The sequence below is a fragment of the Culicoides brevitarsis genome, chromosome 3, assembly GCF_036172545.1.
Source record: "Culicoides brevitarsis isolate CSIRO-B50_1 chromosome 3, AGI_CSIRO_Cbre_v1, whole genome shotgun sequence".
Lineage (NCBI taxonomy): Eukaryota > Metazoa > Arthropoda > Insecta > Diptera > Ceratopogonidae > Culicoides > Culicoides brevitarsis.
Window position 1 is genome coordinate 14240887 of NC_087087.1, and position 22122 is coordinate 14263008.

Below are 22122 nucleotides of genomic sequence, written 5' to 3' on the forward strand. Positions count from 1 at the left end.
TGAAAAGATCTGAGATTGAACAGTAGAGGACTCAACTTTTGTTCGAAGGAAATTGAGTCAGATAAAATTTCTAAAGTTTTTTAATCCCAGTGGGACAAATTAACCTTTTTTTGGAGAAATTCCTTGGAGAAATTCCGAAATTTTTATTTTTTTGAAAAAATTAAAAAAATGAAAAAAAAAGTTTAAAAAAAAAATAAAATTTCGGGATTTCTCCATTTAAAAGTTTAAGGGCCTTATTTTCAAGACCCCAGGACTTTAAAAAAAAGGTTATTTTGGCCCACTGGGTTAAAGTTAACTTAATAGTTCAAAGATTTAACTGTAGAGGGCTCAAGTTGATCATAAGAACTCTGAACTAGTTCAAAATATTGTAAAGTAATGTATTGAGCTTTCTACTTTAAGTCAAGGATCCTGTAGTTGAACATTAAAAACTCATATTCAAGGGTCTTAAGTCAAATCTTAAGTTGACCTCTAACATTCTGAAATTTGAAATATCTTTAAAAGATCTAAACCTGATTTACTAAAAGTATCTTAAAAGACATGGAATTTACTTCTTTAGGGTCCTAAATAATTATATTAAAAATTTAAACCTTAAGTCATAAACTTTCAATTCAGACTTCAGATTTACTTCAAAGATCTTCATCTTTATTTAAAGGTATCAACTTCATAGGATCTGAAATTGAACTTTTGAAGACTTAAATAAACCTTAAACAAAATCAGGGGTCTTAAACTTCAACTCAATCCAACTTAGATGTAAAATTCATCCCCTTCCAATCCACGAGGTTACCTCCAAAGAGAAATATGCGAAAGACAAGTGTCACCATTTTGCAATTTGTACAGAATATTGTTATTTCATTTGCTTGGCATTCAACGAGTTCGCAATAACAATGCCCATCACCAAACACACAAGAGACTCGCATCGGTACAATAAAATATTATAGAATATGCCCAATTAGACGTATTTTCTATTCAAACGGTGTCACTGTCTCTCGAATGTCAAAGCACATTGATAGTCAATATTACTCTGCAACGTGTTACGAAAAAAAATAAACATAAAAAAATATATTTTATAGTTTACTCAGCTTTTATTCGTCGAATGCACAAGTTTTAGCATAACTTGCATTGGATCCAAGTGATAGGTCAATATTTGTCAATCATATTCATCATTCCGAGCGGGAATATGTTTGGTGTGAGAAAATATTTAAATTTTTCGCATGGATTTGACAGTGAGCCGTGTTGTCAATGAGTGACACCAGTCAATCGCAAAAACGAGTGACAAAATATTTGATGCGGATAAACATTAGAATGGCGATGAAAGTACGAGGGATTGGAAAAAAACGATTTGTGCCTATTTTGAACAGGAAGTGAATTTGAACTGATGGCCTTATTGAAAAATTTGAGGTGCTAGAAGTTCATAGGTTTGTATGAAAGGTAAGAAATTTTTCACATTCAAAATAACATGAGATTTTTTATGGTTTTGTAGTATTTAGGCCTAAACTAGTCCAAAAAATCTAAATTTAAAATTCTAAAACGAACCAAATTGTTTCTATGCATTTTTAGTGAGATCGGGTATGTCAAAGAGGTACTTGAATATACCCAAATGCACTAAAAATATCTAAAATCAGTTTGGTTCGTTGTAAAATTTTAAATTTAGGTTTTTTGGACTGTTTTAGACCTAACTTGAAAGTTAAGTTTAAGTTTCTAAGGCCCTATATATCATCAAAAAAGACATTTAAAACTGAATTTCAGACCTTTAGAATATTTTAAGTCCTTGAAAAGTCGTTTTTTGACTTTTGAAACAACATATGAGACATCAGAAGCCACTTTTAGGCCTCTAGATGAAATTATATGCTGATCAGAAGTTAAATTAATCCAACAGATGACTCCATCACCAAATCACTTAATTAATCCAACAGAAAATAAATTTAATTTTTAAAACTCATTTTAGGTTACATTAAACCTACTTAAATTTAATTCTTTATATTTATATTTATATTTATATTTATATTTATATTTATATTTATATTTATATTTATATTTATATTTATATTTATATTTATATTTATATTTATATTTATATTTATATTTATATTTATATTTATATTTATATTTATATTTATATTTATATTTATATTTATATTTATATTTATATTTATATTTATATTTATATTTATATTTATATTTATATTTATATTTATATTTATATTTATATTTATATTTATATTTATATTTATATTTATATTTATATTTATATTTATATTTATATTTATATTTATATTTATATTTATATTTATATTTATATTTATATTTATATTTATATTTATATTTATATTTATATTTATATTTATATATTTTATATTTATATTTATATTTATATTTATATATTTATATTTATATTTATATTTATATTTATATTTATATTTATATTTATATTTATATTTATATTTATATTTATATTTATATTTATATTTATATTTATATTTATATTTATATTTATATTTATATTTATATTTATATTTATATTTATATTTATATTTATATTTATATTTATATTTATATTTATATTTATATTTATATTTATATTTATATTTATATTTATATTTATATTTATATTTATATTTATATTTATATTTATATTTATATTTATATTTATATTTATATTTATATTTATATTTATATTTATATTTATATTTATATTTATATTTATATTTATATTTATATTTATATTTATATTTATATTTATATTTATATTTATATTTATATTTATATTTATATTTATATTTATATTTATATTTATATTTATATTTATATTTATATTTATATTTATATTTATATTTATATTTATATTTATATTTATATTTATATTTATATTTATATTTATATTTATATTTATATTTGTACTACAACTCATGGAAGAAACTTTTTCAAAAATAGTGAAAATTCCGTGGAAAATCGGGAAAACAAATTTTTGACCACGTGGTTAACGGTTTTTTTCGAATTCGCCCATCATCGCCCATTGTCTCAAAAGATAGCATTTTTTAAACCCTTTAAGATGGTATAATTCGATTTATTTATACATATGATATATGTCATATATATACTCTTTTTGTTTTTTGGTCTTCAACAGACTTCAAACCTGCCAACGAATTCCCAAAATCTAACTTCAGAACACACAAAAACTGTCAATTTACTTAGTTTCATACTACATATACCAAAAATTTCCATTGAAATTCAAAATTTGACATGAAACATAAAACCAGTTGTTAGAAAATTCGCATGTCCATGAACATTTTCAAAGGAATATACTTGGAAATTATTACCAAGAGCACTTCTATTTGCAGCCAAATTACCGCCCGTTGTGATTCCAAGTAAATAATGCAAAAATTCTCATATTGACAGTACAAATTGGGTCATATCCAGGCAACATACGGCCTTCGTAGAGATCCGTTACATCATTTAGATAAAAAAAAAGCCTAATTTCTTCTTCATTCTTGATTGTGCGTGAATTGCGACAACTACATTACTCATTATCATCGCAGATATGAAAGACGACGAAAAAAATGAGGAGACATCACGAAGACCATAAACGACGCTTCAGGTAGCGATCTAATCAAAAAGCGTCGATTTGTTCGCGAAGACCTTGTACTTTTCGCGTAAAAATTTATCTTGATTGCAAACATGAAGCGAAATGGCAGCGGCAGCAGCAACAGAAGATAATCAACGAAAAAAAGACGCGTGTTGTAACAATATAATCAAGTTGACAATGATGGAGCAACTGTCGTGTCGCCATGCAAAGAGAGAGAGACACATAATAATCAAAATGAATGTAGGTCTCATTTAAATAAATTTTGTCCTCGTTATGGCACAACGACAACGAGTCATCCTGCTCATTTACCGCTTAATATATTCGGGAAAATGTTTGCATTTTGGCAGATTTTTCATTTTTCGAGAAAGAGAGATTTGTTTGCATTTTCGGTGAAACGACGTGAAATTAATGGACGAAAAGTAATACTGTTGAAAATCATTTTTATTCGCATTTCAACGAAAAAAAATGCTTTCAGCTTTTTCTCTTTCAACAACTCTTCGCCACATAAAAACATCATGCCTTTTAATTATTATTTGTCTGCAATTTTTTTTTTGCAAAACCAACGAAAAAACACGCACATTTTCAATTTTACATTAAATTATTTAATTGCTGAAGTGAACCCTTATCTTAACTTTTGTAACTTTTTTTTATAAAAAAAAAAATAAAAATTACGAAAGCTTTAATACAAATATAGCAGAAACAACATCGGGACTCCAGATGGTCCTTTTTGTGTAAATATTTAAAATCTCGTATAATTTTTTACAGTTTTTTATAGACAAATCCTCCGAGTGTTTTTATTTTATCCACTTCACTGAGCGCAATAATTAAAAGGCTTTCTGATGATGACGACGATATAAAATTAAGGAAAAAGTGGTCGAAAAAAGTTTTTTTTGCATCAGTGGATTTTAAGTTAAAATTAAAATTAAAATTAAAATTAAAATTAAAATTAAAATTAAAATTAAAATTAAAATTAAAATTAAAATTAAAATTAAAATTAAAATTAAAATTAAAATTAAAATTAAAATTAAAATTAAAATTAAAATTAAAATTAAAATTAAAATTAAAATTAAAATTAAAATTAAAATTAAAATTAAAATTAAAATTAAAATTAAAATTAAAATTAAAATTAAAATTAAAATTAAAATTAAAATTAAAATTAAAATTAAAATTAAAATTAAAATTAAAATTAAAATTAAAATTAAAATTAAAATTAAAATTAAAATTAAAATTAAAATTAAAATAAAAATTAAAATTAATTAAATTAAAATTAAAAAATTAAAATTAAAATTAAAATTAAAATTAAAATTAAAATTAAAATTAATTAAAATTAAAATTAAAATTAAAATTAAAATTAAAATTAAAATTAAAATTAAAATTAAAATTAAAAAATTAAAATTAAAATTAAAATTAAAATAAATAAATTAAAATTAAAAAATTAAAATTAAAATTAATAAATTAAAATTAAAATAAAAATTAAAATTAAAATTAAAATTAAAATTAATAAATTAAAATTAATAAATTAAAATTAATAAATTAAAATTAATAAATTAAAATTAATAAATTAACATTAATAAATTAAATTTAATAAATTATAAATTAATAAATTATAATTAATAAATTAAAATTAATAAATTAAAATTAATAAATTAAAATTAATAAATTAAAATTAATAAATTAAAATTAATAAATTAAAATTAATAAATTAAAATTAATAAATTAAAATTAATAAATTAAAATTAATAAATTAAAATTAAAAATTAAAATTAAAAATCAAAATTAATAAATTAAAATTAAAAATTAAAATTAATAAATTAAAATTAAAATTAAAATTAAAAATTAAAATTAATAAATTAAAATTAAAAATTAAAATTAAAAATTAAAATTAATAAATTAAAATTAATTAATTAAAATTAAAATTAAAAAAATTAAAATTAATAAATTAAAATTAATAAATTAAAATTAATAAATTAAAATTAATAAATTAAAATTAATAAATTAAAATTAATAAATTAAAATTAATAAATTAAAATTAATAAATTAAAATTAATAAATTAAAATTAATAAATTAAAATTAATAAATTAAAATTAATAAATTAAAATTAATAAATTAAAATTAATAAATTAAAATTAATAAATTAAAATTAATAAATTAAAATTAATAAATTAAAATTAATAAATTAAAATTAATAAATTAAAATTAATAAATTAAAATTAATAAATTAAAATTAATAAATTAAAATTAATAAATTAAAATTAATAAATTAAAATTAATAAATTAAAATTAATAAATTAATAAATTAATAAATTAAAATTAATAAATTAAAATTAATAAATTAAAATTAATAAATTAAATTACATAAAATGAAGAACATCAAAACGTTCAAAAATTCCAATTTTCTCCACAAAAACGCATTAAAAAAAACCCAACACAAAAAAGTAAAATTAATTTTTATTAGTTCTCGCAGTTTTTGCGTGACCGCACGCTGCTCCCAACGAATGATACAGAAAAATAATGTTACTAACGCGGTTAATGTTGTTTTTTTTTTGCAACTTTTTTTATGCTCATGAGCCTTTGTTGCCATACTTTGTGTGCCGTTAATGCCTTAAAATTATTGCTTTTGTGGCATTCATCGCGTAACGAGAGCAAAAGATCGACGGCGGTCGGGGAACAATGAACACAAATGACTTTTATCGCCTCTCTTTTGTGATTTTTTTTCTGCGTTGCTGTCGTTACAAAGAAAAACAACTTTTGAAAGGTTTCAAGGCCATCCATACAGGACACGAGAAACCCTTAATAAGTCAATTTGGTGTCACGAATCTTGTGGGAATCGCAAACGATGAAAATTCTGCAATCTGGCACTGCTTTCACCGTTCATTGAGTGCGGTAAATGTAAAAGCGGTTACGAAGCAAACGAGCAAAAAAAAAGTAATAAGAAGCTGTAGAAAAGAAAGGGAAGTTCATAAATTTCTATTGATATTGTTCCGTTTGAATGGAGACGAAAATGTTTTTTTTTCCTCCTTCTTTCGTTTTTTTTTGTGACGATCCCATGTCAGTCAAAGGAAAGAAGGAAAAGGAAAAAGAATCAAAAAGGAATTTTGAGATTTTTACCATAATTTTCTCTCGCATGGACAGAAAACGAATAAAAATGAAACAATTGACAAAATAAATACCAAATAGATTTTCATGAGGCATCCAAGCGGAAACAGGCACACATGCCGGAAATAAATTTTGACTTGTGTTGGCTTTTGTTTCATTTCAGCTTCATTTTTGCTACACACTCGAAAATTAGTACGTCGTTGAACTACAACCTCAAAAACATGAAACAGAGAAAAATTCTTTGCTTCATTTAACGAAAAGTGGTTGTACGGCAAAGTTCAGCAATTATTTTCCCAAATTGGATTGAAAAGTTTAAAGTCGATTTTTTTTTTGTGGAATTCTCTCAGAGATTTTTTTCTGATTTTATTTATTTTATATTTTTCAACAATTCTCAACAACTTGCTGAATGATGATGAAGTTGATGCAGAAATAGTTGTATTAGCACATGTTTTTTTTTTTATTTCGAGAATGGGAGAAAAAAGCTGTCAATCAGACAGAGACAGACAACAATTGCAATTTTGACCGTATATGTGGCTGAGATTCGTTCAAGCCCAACAAAAAAAATGTTTTTAAAAAGAGGAAAGGGGTAGCTGGCAAAATTCCAGCTCATATAATAATAATAAAAAGTAATTATCGCAAATTTGATAAAACTCTGACTTTGTACGTACAAAACATGTTTCGATGTTCCATGTAGTGTAGAAGAATCAAATGTGAATAGTTTTACACTAAAAATAAATTTTAAAATACGCAAAAAAAAAATCATGCATTGTCGGTGGTAAGTGGGTTATCCGAGCTGAATCTACAAAAAAAAAATAATTGTTGGTTATTTTAAAATGTGTGATGATTTTATTTTTTAGCTTGATTTATCAGTTTCAAACTCGATGAAAATAAATTTTTATTATGAAAAATATTTTTTAAATATTGATTTAGGCGAAAAACGAGATTTTTTTTGTCATCTATCGATTAAAGTACAGTTTTTAATTTTTTTCATATAGATTTCTAATGAAAGGAAAATGAAAAATCTTAAATAAATCAGGTTTGCAATTTTTTAAAACAAAACAGTTTAGCTTTCATTATATATCGAATTCTTAAGGGTGTTCCGTTTTCGTTTTCTGTTTCGCGTTTCCTCCCCCAAACATTTTTAAAAAATTTTATGGGGGAAGAATAAATTTTATATAGATTTTGAAATACTTTTTCATACTAAATAACTTAAGAAATCAAGTTTTGCTAGCTTTTTTAGCGATATTTTAACTATTTTTTAACAAGTTTGACATTTTACACTATTTAAGAGGTTATTAATGAACATTTCGATTAAGAAATCAAGAATTACAAAACGAAGAATTTACAAAAAATAACGATCAAAAATTTGAAAATAATTTTTGGAAAAGAAAAATTAAGTCAAAACGCTAATTTTATAACAATATCATAGAAAATAACTCAAAATTGAACAATTATATTACTTTTTCATACTAAATGGTCCTAAAAACGAAAATCCATATAAAATTTTCTATATCCCCCATCCCCCATGGTTTTTATTTCAAAGATGAATAGCGAAACAGAAAACGGTTTTGGAACACCCTAAATTAACTTTTAAATCTGAACTAAGCGAAATATGGAGAAAAATATTTTAAACATAAAAGTTGAACTTTAAATCTCATTTTTTTCCATAGAAAATATTTTTAAAAAATTTAAGTGAATACGGAGTTAATTTTTTTTTTCAGAATTAAGATCCCGTAAATTTTGACGAGTATACCCTTATTAAAAGGTAAGTTCACGAAATTTATTTTATTTTATATTTAGTCAGAGCTTAAAAAGTTAAGCCCTGTGGGAAATTTAAAGTTTTCTTAACAGTTTTAAAACTTTTTGTAGGATTTTCGAGAAATTTATTTTACAAAAATGAAAATTTGAGTAAATTGAATATTTTATGGCCCAATAGTGCGATTTTAACTCGCTAATTATTAATAATATTCTATTTTTGAGCCCAAATTCTATTAATCATACAATTATTACAATCAAATTTATTTTTCCATGGAAAATATAGAAATTTTTGACTTCAAATCATAAAATTTACTCAATTTTTATTTTTTCTTAATTTTTTTTTTCAAAAAAATTACAAAATATTAAAAAATTGTTAAGAAAACTTTAAAAGGCTTTTATTTTAGCCCCTGAGAAAAAGGTCCAGATTTCCCACTGGGAACTAAAGTTTCAGTCAATAAAATATTTCGACATTTTACTTAAGCTTAAGTTAAAAAAAAAGTTCGAATAGGTAAATTTTCTACCAAATTTTGGGAAAATAAAAACTTTTAGATTTTTTTTTTTTGGAAATTAAAAAAAAATAGCAATTTTAACTTAAAAAAGTAAAATTTGTCTTAAATATTCTTAAATTAAAACTAAATTGTATTGAAATTTCTATCCAGATACCTATATGAATTATTTTTTAATAAGCATTATTTTTTTTCAGCTAAAAAATTTTTTTTGAACATCAAAGACTTACTGGATTTGAATCAACAGAAGGATCAACAAAACATTTTTGAATCTCTGGCACGCTTTGGCTGTTTATCGTTTTATTATGTCTCGTTTCATGTCTAACTAAAGTCAACAAAAATTACAAATGCTGATTTACTCAACAATTGAAGGAAAATTATGAGCTTTGATAAGTTTCAACTTTTTGTTCATGAGTTCCAAAATTTACTGAACTGTACTGAATTTGCGAAACATGAACTCTTCACAAAACTCCGTTACAAAATTGCATCACGCTGAAATAAACAAAACATTTTGTTTCCTTTTTCAACAATTTCCATTCAACACTCTCCCAACTACTTAACGTGGTACCTCGTCGACTAGTTACCATTAAGCTAAAAAACCCTTTTGTTTTACACTTGCATGCACAAACTGACGCCACGACGGGCTAAGCACTTCTGTGTCATTATTTCTGTTCCTACCTCGCAATTGTTGCCACTCTCTGACGTGCTGCACGAAATTATTATTATTATTATTACGGCTATTGTTTCTCGATGAAAGACACACACACCGAAAAGTACACACAGACTTTGTTTTATCTTTATATTTCCTGGAAATTAAGCTACCTTCCTTCTTACGTTTTCTCCTTTTCGAAGCCTTTTGTTGTCTTTTTCCATTGTTATCACTTCTGCTTCTCATGCATATTTATTTATTTTGATTTCAACCGAACGCAAGGAGGCGCACAGGTGTTTTCTTTGCCAAAGTGTATGCCGCACGTAGACTCGATGCAGGAATGTATAATATAATAATTGTGAAGGTGATGTTGCACATGTAGTTGAACTAAACGCTGATTTTAAATTACAGACAAAATTTAGTAGAACAACAACAACAAATGTGTATCATTATTACGGTTTCCTATGGGCGAAAATCGAGTTAGAATTTTATTCCTTGGGGCTAATTTTAACTCCTTCAGAGAGAATTTAACTTAATAAATGTAACTGCTTGAGAGTAAATTTAACTCCTTGGTAGTAAATTTAACTCATTGAGAGTAAATTTAACTCCTTGAGAGTAAATTTAACTCCTTGAGAGTAAATTTAACTCATTGAGAGTAAATTTAACTCATTGAGAGTAAATTTAACTCATTGAGAGTAAATTTAACTCATTGAGAGTAAATTTAACTCATTGAGAGTAAATTTAACTCATTGAGAGTAAATTTAACTCCTTGAGAGTAAATTTAATTCCTTGGGAGTAAATTTAACTCCTTGAGAGTAAATTTAACTCATTGGGAGTAAATTTAATTAGTATCTATTTCCAGGTGAGTAAATTTAACTCTTTGGGAGTAAATTTAACTCATTGAGAGTAAATTTAGCTCCTTGAGAGTAAATTTAACTCCTTGAGAGTAAATTTAACTCATTGAGAGTAAATTTAACTCATTGAGAGTAAATTTAGCTCCTTGAGAGTAAATTTAACTCATTGAGAGTAATTTTAACTCTTTGGGAGTAAATTTAACTCTTTGAGAGGAAATTTAACTCATTGAGAGTAAATTTAACTCGTTCAGAGGAAATTTAACTCCTTGAGAGTAAATTTACCTCCTTCAGAGTAAATTTAACTCATTGAGAGTAAATTTAACTCTTTCAGAGTAAATTTAACTTCTTGAGAGAAAACTTAACTGCTTAAGAGTAAATTTAACTCATTGAGAGTAAATTCAACTAATTGAGAGTAATTTTAACTCCTTGAGAGAAAGTTTCACTCTCCCGATGGGCTTACTAATTTTTAACAAGGTTAATCTGATCCATTTTTTTCCCACAGAGCATCATCATTACGGCTTTTACCAACAGTAGTACCGCCGAGGAAGAAAAGAAAAAGGGGAGAGAATCGCAACATTAAAAGGTATGAATCTTATTATGTTGTATGAATAATATTATGTTTTTTGGTGAACGCACATGGGAGCAAATAAATGTAAATTATTGTATATTTATCTATGTTATTAGGATGTTCTTGTTTCCGCAACTTTGCTTGTTGGTTGTTTGTTTGTTCATGTGCCATAATCTAATCGCGGCGTAAATGCAATTTAATTTAATTAGTTCACAAGAAAGGAGACGTTTTAGTGCCGTGTTGTGGCAAAAATATTGCGGCAAAAGATATTTTGATACTTTTTTTTCGCTGATCAGGTGTTAAAAACGAGTAAGGCTCATTATCATAACTCTCACATGTCATTTACATATTGCTTTTGAAACTTTTTTTTTTGTTTTTTGTCTATTCGTTTATGTGAGTAAAATATTTTTAAAAAGTAAATGGAATGAGGCCGTATAAAAGACAGCTAAAAATAACTTTTTTTAATGAAAAAAATTATTTTATGTTTTGACATGACTTGATGAAAGGTGACAAAAATAAATCAAGCAATGCGATTTTGTTTGATTGTGATGCATATGGGATTGTGGCGCAATTGGTAGCGCGCTCGCTTAGCATGTGAGAGGTACCGGGATCAATACCCGGCAGTTCCAAAGTGATTTTTTTTTTTTTTTAAGAAAATATTTTTTTCTTGCAAATTTTTTTTGTGTGATTTGAAAAAAAATTTTACAATTAATTAATTTTTAATTATTAAAAAAAAAATTATGAACTTAAATGCTTCAGAAAATTCTAATAAGTTTAAAGACTCTGATAAGAAATTTTTACCTATAAGAATTTTTTTAAGATCTCACCTCTTCATCACAAGTCTTTTAAACTTTCCCTTTCATATTTCTCCCCTTGAATAATAATCAAATCACCGAATGAACGGATGTAATTTCCCTCTGTGCAATTTCCAAATACTTGTAAAAATGAATGAAATTTCCGGAATTACTGCGTCAATCATCGCCATCCTCAGAGCAAAACTGCACAAAATCATCACTGTTTGACATCCCCTTTTGTGCTTTCATCATTATTTAGTGTCTATTTCGGGCTGTGATAAAATCTGTAGCACGAACGCATCAAAAAATTGAAAATTAGCTGGATTTCCATTATTTTTACATCCTGTTGGAGGAGGTGTGATTTACAAATTATTGAAACTCCCCTTTTGTCTGTCTCCGAATAACATTTTATGAATTATCACGCGCGGAAAAATGGAGTGACTCTTAATTGAGTTTGATTGATTTTCCTCCGTTTTTGTGACGTGAAAAGGAAAAGTCTGTCAGACAAAAGTTTCCGTGCCAATTGTGTGGTAAATAATTGACTCAAAATAAATAAAAACAAATTAATTAGTCAGTGTGGGCCCAAAATGTCAAGCGGTTCGAATGATTTTGTTTGCTTTTCTGCTATGGAAACTGATTGGTACTTTTGCTAATTAACTGGATAAAAAGGGGGTAAAAGGACATAATTTTTGCGTCTCTTTTGCCATCTTTTTTCGGTTAGTTGTTGTTGTTGTACGAAAGGAAACCAAAGTCGGAGACGAAGACGACTGTACAAACATCTTTTATTCACTTGAATGATTTTGAGGGAACCCTTTTCTTCGTCTTTGTTGTGTTTGTGGCTCTCAGCAATATTTTTGTCCGTCTTTGTGAAATATTTTATCCTAAAATAGCACTAGTTGTTGTTCGACATAACTCGATAGTATCGCTTGTGTAAACAAAATAATTTTGCTTGTTTTTGCAAAAGTCCTGCGCTTGTCAAGGATTAGCTTGTGAGTCCCGAAAGAGACGCAAATTGCTCTTTCTGTGACAACAAAAAAAAACTGCATGACCCATTTTAAGAGGCAAATGCGGCACTCGAACTCTCCAATAAATTATTTGACGATAAATTTTCGTTTGATAAACTCTCCGGAGTGGCACATTTATTTTCTGTTTGTCATTGAAGGCACCATTACTCAAGTCGTTCTTTAAATATTTTCCTCGTCGTCGTTTTTTCGGGTAGTCGGGCGAAATTCAGTCGCAGACAACAGACGAATAACACACAAAAGATAAATTAGAAAGTCCTCTCAGAAAAATTCGAATGAACAAGCAAAATTCCTTTCTTTCTGTTATTGCGCTGCTGCTGCTGCTGTTGCTGCAGCAATGTTAAAGGACATCGAACACGACTTCATTTTATATATTTTATTTTATTCGATTTCCTTCTCGATTCGATTTATTTGCATTGATAGCTCACTTATACATGCATGCCTGCACAAAATGTAATGTACTTTGTTCGTTGTTGTCGTTTCAGCAAATGGCGTTCCTGCGGCTGGAGACTCTTTGACGATGTCTGTCCGTGATTGTATTTTTCTTAACATGGATTGGTAAGATTTTTACGACTTTTTTAAAACTTCAGAGAAGACCAGTTCTCTTCATGATTTCTTGTTACAAAAATGTAAGTCAAATTGTTCGATTTATGTTAAGTCTTAATTTTTTTTAAATATTTTTTTCTTTCTTTTCAGGAACATCAAATATTGCTTTGGCGTATCAATTATTTGTATTTGAAGGAAATTCTATTTCACTCGAATCAACCTGTCTTATCTTATTCATATGGCAAAACTGCATTAGGAAGGGAAAGATGAAGCAATAAGAAAAATTATATCTGACTCTGTCTCATAGCCCATGTAGTCGATGAACTTAAGGAAACGCAATGGTTAATAAACTTTGGAGGGCTCATGTTCTTTAAGTAATCAAGCAACGAATCAACTTTAACGTTCTGCTGATGATTTACAAGGTACAACATGGTCTATTGCCAAAGTATTTGTCAAGATTTTTTACTTACATTGGCGAACGTCAACCCTATATGTTGAGAAACTCCCATAAATTAAGACCTCCAGCGTGCACTTCATCAGTCGTCCATAACTCCGTCATCTATAAAGGTGTTTTGTTATACAATGTAATGTCTGATGAAATTGCGATTGGTGTCCGTTGGAAAAAATCAGACACAAGTAGAAACAACTAATAATTTAAAATATATGAGTTAATGAGACTCCGAAGCTCGGAAATTTCAAAAAGAGCCACATATAATTCTCGAGCTCAATATAAACACGAGCAAAAAGAACAGCTCACTGTTACTTATTAAAAAAAAATTGATGATTTAGAGTAAAATTGACGTCGTAAGTAACCAAGAAACATGTGTCAATAGCAATGAAAGATTATGCCAGCTCCTTATCAGGTTGATCCTTCAGGAGTCAAATTGATCCCTTGAGGAAATTTTTTGATCCCTTAAGAGATCAATATGAACCCTTAAAAGGTCAATTTGATCCCTTCAAGAGGTCAATTTCATCTCTTCAAGGGGTCAATTTAACCTCTCCAGGAGATCAATTTAACCTCTTAAGGGACCAAATTGACCTTTTAAGGGATCCAAATGATCTCTTGAAGAATTCAATTTTTTGGGTCTGCGGATTAGCAACTCCTGAGGAGTCAACCTGATCCCTTAAGGCATCAATCTGACCCGTTTTTCGCCCATAGGGTATAAAAATGTTTAATAGCAATTAGACCACGATACTCTTGTAAAACCTTAAAACCATACTATTGTTACTCTTAACTTTACCCTCAACTTTAAGAAAAAATATTTTCAAATTTAAGCAAAAATTTATGCTTGAACAAAATGCGCTCACATCTTCCAATTTAAAAACTCATCAAGCTTTTGAATTATTTTTGCCTATCACCATTTGTTCAATACGCATCTCTTTCTCGATGCTTTTCTCTCTCTTTCCCTGTGTTTCACCATTCACATTCAAAGCTATTTTAAAATAAACAACTCAAATTTAAATGCATTTATCTGTATTTTGTTTCATTTCATGCTTCAACTATAACTGTTCAGGTCGTTTGCCTGCATGTTTCTCCTTTTTTGTGCCCTGTGAATGATAGCAGGTCCGAATGAAACAGATGAATCGAGATAAAATATGTGCTTTGTGTGTCTGTGTAACAACAGGATTGAACAAGGTAACATTTGTGTATCTGCCGTGAGCGATTTTCTTTTTTTTTTTTTGTGAAAATCTATTTTTGAACATTTGAATAAACATTTCTAAAAAAACGAGTGCATTCTTGTTTTTTCACTTTTTTTTCTTGTTCAATCAAGAATAAAAATAAAATCCACAATAGATGAAAAAATTCTTCTGTCTGATCTTTTAATAAGCTTTTATTGCTCAAGCTTCTTTCGTCTCGTTTCCTTGAATTTTTTGAAAAAAATTGTCCAAGTTCATGTTATGAACGATAAAAAAAATGAGAGAAAATATTTATTTATGTAACATCTGGCGGAGCGTTTTACTATATGGCATAATAATAATAGATGGTACTTCAGCTAGAAAATGATTTCCAAGAACTTACAACGGGGAAGCACGCTTGAGTATCATTTTAAATGCATTCTGATTGCACAAACATGTGTTACCGCTTTGTGATATAAATGGATGACGCACTCGGTTTCTATATCCGTCGATATTTTACGATAATCTTGTCTTGTCTCGTTGTGCAACTGCTGGTTGGATAGATTAAAGGGAATTTGTTGAGCACTCAAAGTTTTCCTTGAAATTGATCAGAAAATTTTATTACTTGCCTGGGGAGAGTAACACAGTTTTGAATGTTAATTGAACTGTAAATTTTAGAGTGAAATTTCCTTTTTGTGAGGACAATTTTCGTGTGTTTAACATGATTGGAGTTTGGAAGTAATTTCTAAAGTGAAGAGAGATTTTTTTGAAAATTAATCGATTTATCTTTTGAAATGAATTTCTGTTTTCTAATTTTGTATAAAATATGCAATAAAAACTATCACAAAAATTAAAATAAATAATTAATTTTAAAAAAATTAAACAAATCTAAAAATCTGGTTAAAAAATATTAAATTTAAAAATTTTTAAAGAAGAAAATTTTTTTTATTTTTTTAAATCCATAATTTATTTGAAAAAAAAATATTAATTAAACATTTTTACAAAAATAATATTGATTAATTAAGTAATTAAGAAAATTAATGAAGAAAAAATTAATTTGAAATTTTTACTTTAATTTTTCTTTAATTTTTTCTTATTTTAAAAAAAATTTTAATAAAAAAAAATTAATTTAAAAAAATAAATAAAAATAATTAAAAGATATACCTAAAAGAAATTAAAAATTAAATTTTATTAAAAAAAATAAATATTCGAAGTATCACAATAAAGACTGCAAATTCAGCCAAAACTTATTGAAAAACAAAATTTTATTTCATATCAACAGAATTTCCAAGGTAAGATGATTTAAACTGTCATGAAAATTCTCTCAACCCAAAAAAAAAAATTAAATTTAAAGAAGAAAAATTTAAAAAATTTTTAAATTTAATTTTTTTTATAAACCACGTGATTTGTTTAATTTTTTTAAAATTAATTAGGTATTTATTTTAATTTTTGTGATATTTTTTAACGTTAACGTTAAAGTTTAGGAACAGGCTAATTGATAAATTCTTTAAAAATTTTAAGTCAATTGAGTCAAAATTAATAACCTAATTTTTCCCAAAAATATTAATTTATCATTAAAAAAAAATCTTTATTGAATTTTTAGAAAAAAAAAATAGGAAAAATTTTAATTTTTCGGAAAAATAAAGCTTTTAATTTTTAATTGAAAAAATTAACAGAACTATAAGAAATTAAGTAATTTTTAAATTTTAAAAAATTATTTTTTTTTCCACAAAAAAATTATTTTTGTTGAGAATGTTAATATGCTAGATTTGGATTAATTTGAAAATTTTTTAGTACCACAGTTGTAAATTTTTATTTTTAAATTTTTTATCAAAAATCAAGTAAAAATATCACAAAATTTACTTTTTTTGTAAAACAATCCTTATCTCACAAAATCACAAGTCCAAAACTTTCTCGAAGAAAAAAGGGGATTACGACAATTAGAAATGTCTCCCACGACAACAACCTTCGACATTACGCAAATCCGCCTCCAATCCACAACCAATAATAATAAACTCACTTTGCATAATTTAAAACCTCAAATAATGTCATTTTACTTTAGTTTTATTGTTATGACGGTTATTATTGTAATTATATTAAAACAATAGTTATGATAACGAAGCAGCAAAAAGACAACGAACGAAGAACGGAGTAAATGTCATCATTCCGTGTGTGTGTGTCTATTTCGAGATAAAGTTAATTTCTAATTTCTTTACTATTTTCGCAACGTACGTCGTAATTACTTTTCCTGTAGCAGCAATAATTTAAATTTAAGAAGAAGTTTATGGCAGTCAGTAGTCAGCATGCCGGAGTTGTGTAAGAACCCCATTTTTCTTCGCAATTATTCTCATTCCAAAACACAACAATGCAGCTTCTGCTTGTCTTTTGCGTGCCAGAAAAACGAAGGAAAAACTTGTACAAACTTATATTTCACATTATATTGTTGGAATTTAATTGAAGGTAACTTGGCTGAGTCTTATCATTTTATGCCTTTTATAAAATTTTCATTTTTTTTCCTTTCTTTCATTTATTTTTCATTTTATATTTTGTCGTAGATTCCGCTCTAAACGTTTATGATTATTGTTGCCATATAATTGCGAACAATAAGAGATACGGGATAAGACTGAATGCAATTACGAGCTTGACATTTCTTCTTTGTTGCGTGTCCGATAAGAAGTTGGGAACTTTCTTTTGTGATAAAAATATAAAATTTATAAACAAAAATCGTATATTGGAAAATTAATTGTGGTTATGGTGAAAAATTGCTTTGTTTTTGGTTTTTGCGCACAAAAAAAAATAAAATAAACAAAAGTTTTTGAAAAATTCACGATAAATTTATTTGAAGAGGCGAAATACAGGAGAACAAAAGAAAAGTCATTGTTTTCCGGAGAAAGAAGCAGAACTTATAAATTTATTATTTTAAGAATATTCTATAAATAACAATATATTTTCAGAGGGAGGCATTGAAGGAAAAATACGGAGAAAAATATAATTTGAGAAGGAGGATTAAAATTTTAATTGCCGGTCATTAAAAATATCAATTGAAAGGCTGTAATTTATTTTTGAGGAAAAATTTGTTGCTAAGGAAAAACAATGACAGAAAATTTTAAAGAAAAATTTTTTAAAATTCTATGTAATAAGAAATATTTTTTTGCAATATAGAATTTGATTTTTTTCTCATTAATTAAATTAATTTTTAAATTTTTGTAGATTAAATAAATAAATAAATTTATTAAACTAAATTAAATAAAACTAAATAAAATTTAAATAAAATAATTAAGTTAAATTTATTTTAAAAAAAAAACTAATTATTTCAATTTTAAATCAATTTAGAAAAAGTTAAAATTTTTTTATTAAATTTAAAATTAAAAAATAATAAAATTAATGCAGAAAAAATAATTAATTAAATTTAAAAATAAAATAAGTTAAATTAATTATTTAAAATTAATTTGAAATTAATTTAAAAATTCAGTTTTTTTTATAAATTAAAAATAATAATAAAAAAATAATAAAAATTAATCTATAAAAAAATAATTGATAAATTAAAATTAAAAATTAAATTAATTAAAATTAATTTAAAAAAAAAATTAATTTATTTTTTTTAATTAAAAAAATTTTAAAAAAGATTAATTATTAATTTTAAAAATTAAAAAATTAATAAAATTAATTAAATAAGTTAAATTTAAATTTTTTTAATTTAATTAAATTAATTTAATTTTAATTTTTAATTAAAAAATATTTTTTTCTTTTTTTCAAAAAAAATAAATTAAAAAAAAATAAAAATTGAATTAAAATAAATTAAATAAAATAAGTAAATTAAAAAATTTAGTTTAATTTTTTTTAATTCAAATGAAAATTTATTTTTTTTTTTAATATAAGTATATTTTTTTTTATTAAATTAATTAAATTCAAATAAAAATTTATTTAGTTTATGAATTAATTTATTTATTCATCTGACACATCTGGCTCAAATTTGAGCAAATCCATTACAAATTTTTATGAATTTAAGTTTCAATTTCATAAATGAATTTTTCAATAACTTTTTTTTTGCTTCACTTGATTTCCATTATTGATTTGTGGTTTCAACGACGGATTGATAAACATAAAAATTTTCACCTTTCCACTCAAAATTATCAAAAACAGAAAAATTTAAACAACACTTGTCATCAAAAAAAAAAAAAAAATGACTTGATGAAACCTTTTAACGTCGATGCGAATATTGATGATGACAACATAAAAGTTCGTGAAATTTTCCCCATAAATGATGATGATGAGTTCAATTAAATTTCTCCTTCGTTGATTTTCAATTAAATATTATAAAGGATATAATCATTGAATGAAATTGGTGGAACTAATTATCTATCTATCGACGTCTCTAAACCCGAAAATATTCGCTTCGTACAGCAAAAAGTTTAGAAATTTTGTCTCAGCTATTTTCATCTAAAATAACTTTGAGAACTGATTCGCTCGTTCAAATCGTGTGTACATGTAAAACTTTTCCCAAGATAATTCTCCCTCCCCCTCCCCCTTCGACTCACATGAATCGTATTAATATTACACAAGCAATCTAATCTGCGTTGGGGAATCTTCGTGCGGTGGCTCGGTAATAATGTGCCGAGCTCTTTTGTTAAAATGTTGTACAAATTATTTAGCAGGAAGAAACAACAATTAGGTGAAAGGTACATTGATGAAAATGTGTCTTGTCTTCGTGTCTCATCTTTCAAGAGCGACGTCGGGTGTATTTTTCATGAAATTAAGAGCGGAGGACAAACATAATAAATTTACCTTAATAAAGCACGACGACGCTCGACGACGATGGGAGATATGAAACTTTTTGATGTTGTTATATTTATAATAAAAAGTCGTGAGATGCGGGGGGGAGATGCGTATCATTGCGAATGTGAAACGAAAAGAAGAAAATTCAATGAAATCTAAATTATTATGAATTTTATGAAAACCTCCTTTCACCGTTAATAATTCAATTTACACGAGGAAAAAAAGTTTTTTTTTTATTTAATTCAACCGAGGAAAGTTTTGTATTTTTGCGATTTTAATCAGTTGAGGTGAGTGTGTGAGTGGGAGTTTGCTACGAAATGGGAAGGACTTCAAGATAAATATGAAGAGTTTGGTAATGAAATGAAGGATGGGTTGAGAGAATTTTCTTGACAGTTTGAAAGTTTAACTCATTTTACCTTCGAAATTTCGTTGATATGAAATAAAATTTTGTTTTTTATTGAAATTTGGTTAAATTTGTAGTCTTTAATAATTCGTATGTTTATTTTTTTTATAAAATATTATTTATTTTAAATTAATAAATAAAATAAATAAATAAATAGAAAAAAATCAATTAAAAAAAATATTTTAAATATTTTAAATTATTAATATTTTATTTAAATTAATAAAAAAACTAAAAATTTTCTATTTAAATATATTTTAAAATTAAATAATTTTAATTTAATTTTATTTTTTTTTTTATTTTTTTTTTAATTTCAAATAATTTTTTAATTAATTTGTTTGATTTTAAAATAAGTTTTTTAGCATTTTTTTTTTTTTTTTTTTTTTTTTTTTAAATTTATAAAAAAAAAAAAAAAATAAAATTTTAAATTAAATTAATAAAATAATAAAAAATTATTTTAAATTAATTTATTTAAATTAAATAATTTTAATAATAAATTAAAAATTAATTAAATTTTATTTTTTTTTTTATTTAAATTAATGTTTAATTTTAAAATAAGTAAAATTGTTGTTAGAATTTTTTTGTATTCTTTTTTGTATTTTTTTTTATTATAAAAAAAATAAAAAATAAATTTTTAAATTATTTACAAAATTATGTTAATTAATTTTAATTAATTTTTTTTTTTTGTTAATTTTTATTTTTCTATTTTTTTTATTTATTTTTTTTATACATCAATTTTATTTTTTTAAAATTCTTTTACTAATAATTTTAGTTTGAAAAAAATTTTAGATTTTTTAAATTTTAAATTAAATAAATTTTTTAAGCTTAAAAAGTAAATTCCTTGGATTCCGCAATAAAATTTTAATTTTTTCTATTTTATTTTATTTAAATAAATAATAAATTAATAAATAAATTAATAATAATTTATTAAAATCTAAAAAAAAATTAAATTAAAATAACAAAAAAAAAATAATTTTCCAAGAACGACCTTCGAAGAAAAAAAAAACGTGAAAATTATCTTTTTTTCTCAGACGACGGCACAAAACCAACCTCCGAATGCTAATTTGATTTATTTGATGTGCACTTTCCTCCACACTTTTATTGCCTCAATTAGCATGTTAAATGACTGTCGGCCATTCCTACCTTCATTTTTCGCGTTTCGTTCATTTCATTCGAATAAATTTGTGGAAAGAGTGAAATTATATGGCATATCATTGTTTTTTCCTACCAACTGACACACACACAAAAAAAAAGTCTTCTTTCGTACAACGACAATGTCCTGTAATCATCATCATCATCAACATAACAGCGCAAAAAATCATAAAAACTGTTTTAATTAAAATATTAAAACGCAAGGTGTGTCCATCCACGGGTTTGTGTCCCTTTTTTATCATTTCTTGGCTCTTTTTTTATTTTTCTTTTATTTAAATATTTAACAGTTAACGTGATATAATTGCTTGCTGGTCTTAAATTTACTTTTTTTTAACCATAATTTATTGTGGGCGACGATGATGGCACTAAAACAACACAACAGGTAACGCGAAAGTAACGAGAATGCGAGGCAAGGAAGTGATACGAAGCGTCAACATAAAATTTGTAAATCAAATTAATTACACAAAACTAATTTTTCTTTTACGCTAAATTATGCACGTTGTCGGTCATATTTAACGCGGCGTCTTGTTCAAGTCCGTTTATTTTTTCAGTAGCGAGGTAAGACAATCCTTTAACGTCTTCTCGTTAATTTCTTTGAAAATCCTAAATGGCGAAAATTGTGAAAATTTAAGTCTTTGAGATGTTAAAAAAATTATTTTCTGAAAGTTCATGAAAATTTTCAAAATTCTTTTTTAAAATTTTTTTTAATGATTTTTTCTGTTGATTTGAAGATTTTAATCTTTAAATTTGGACAATTTGACCTTCAGTCTTAATTTTTTTTAAATGGAAATTTTTTAAAT

At 25.0% G+C, this 22122-nt stretch overlaps 1 non-coding gene across 1 annotated transcript; it reads left to right on the plus strand.

Moving 5' to 3' along the window:
* The first annotated feature begins 11571 nt into the window (after positions 1-11571).
* Trnaa-agc (transfer RNA alanine (anticodon AGC)) lies at positions 11572-11644 on the plus strand. The gene has a single exon. It is a non-coding gene; the product is annotated as a tRNA-Ala (tRNA).
* Positions 11645-22122: the final 10478 nt, after the last annotated feature.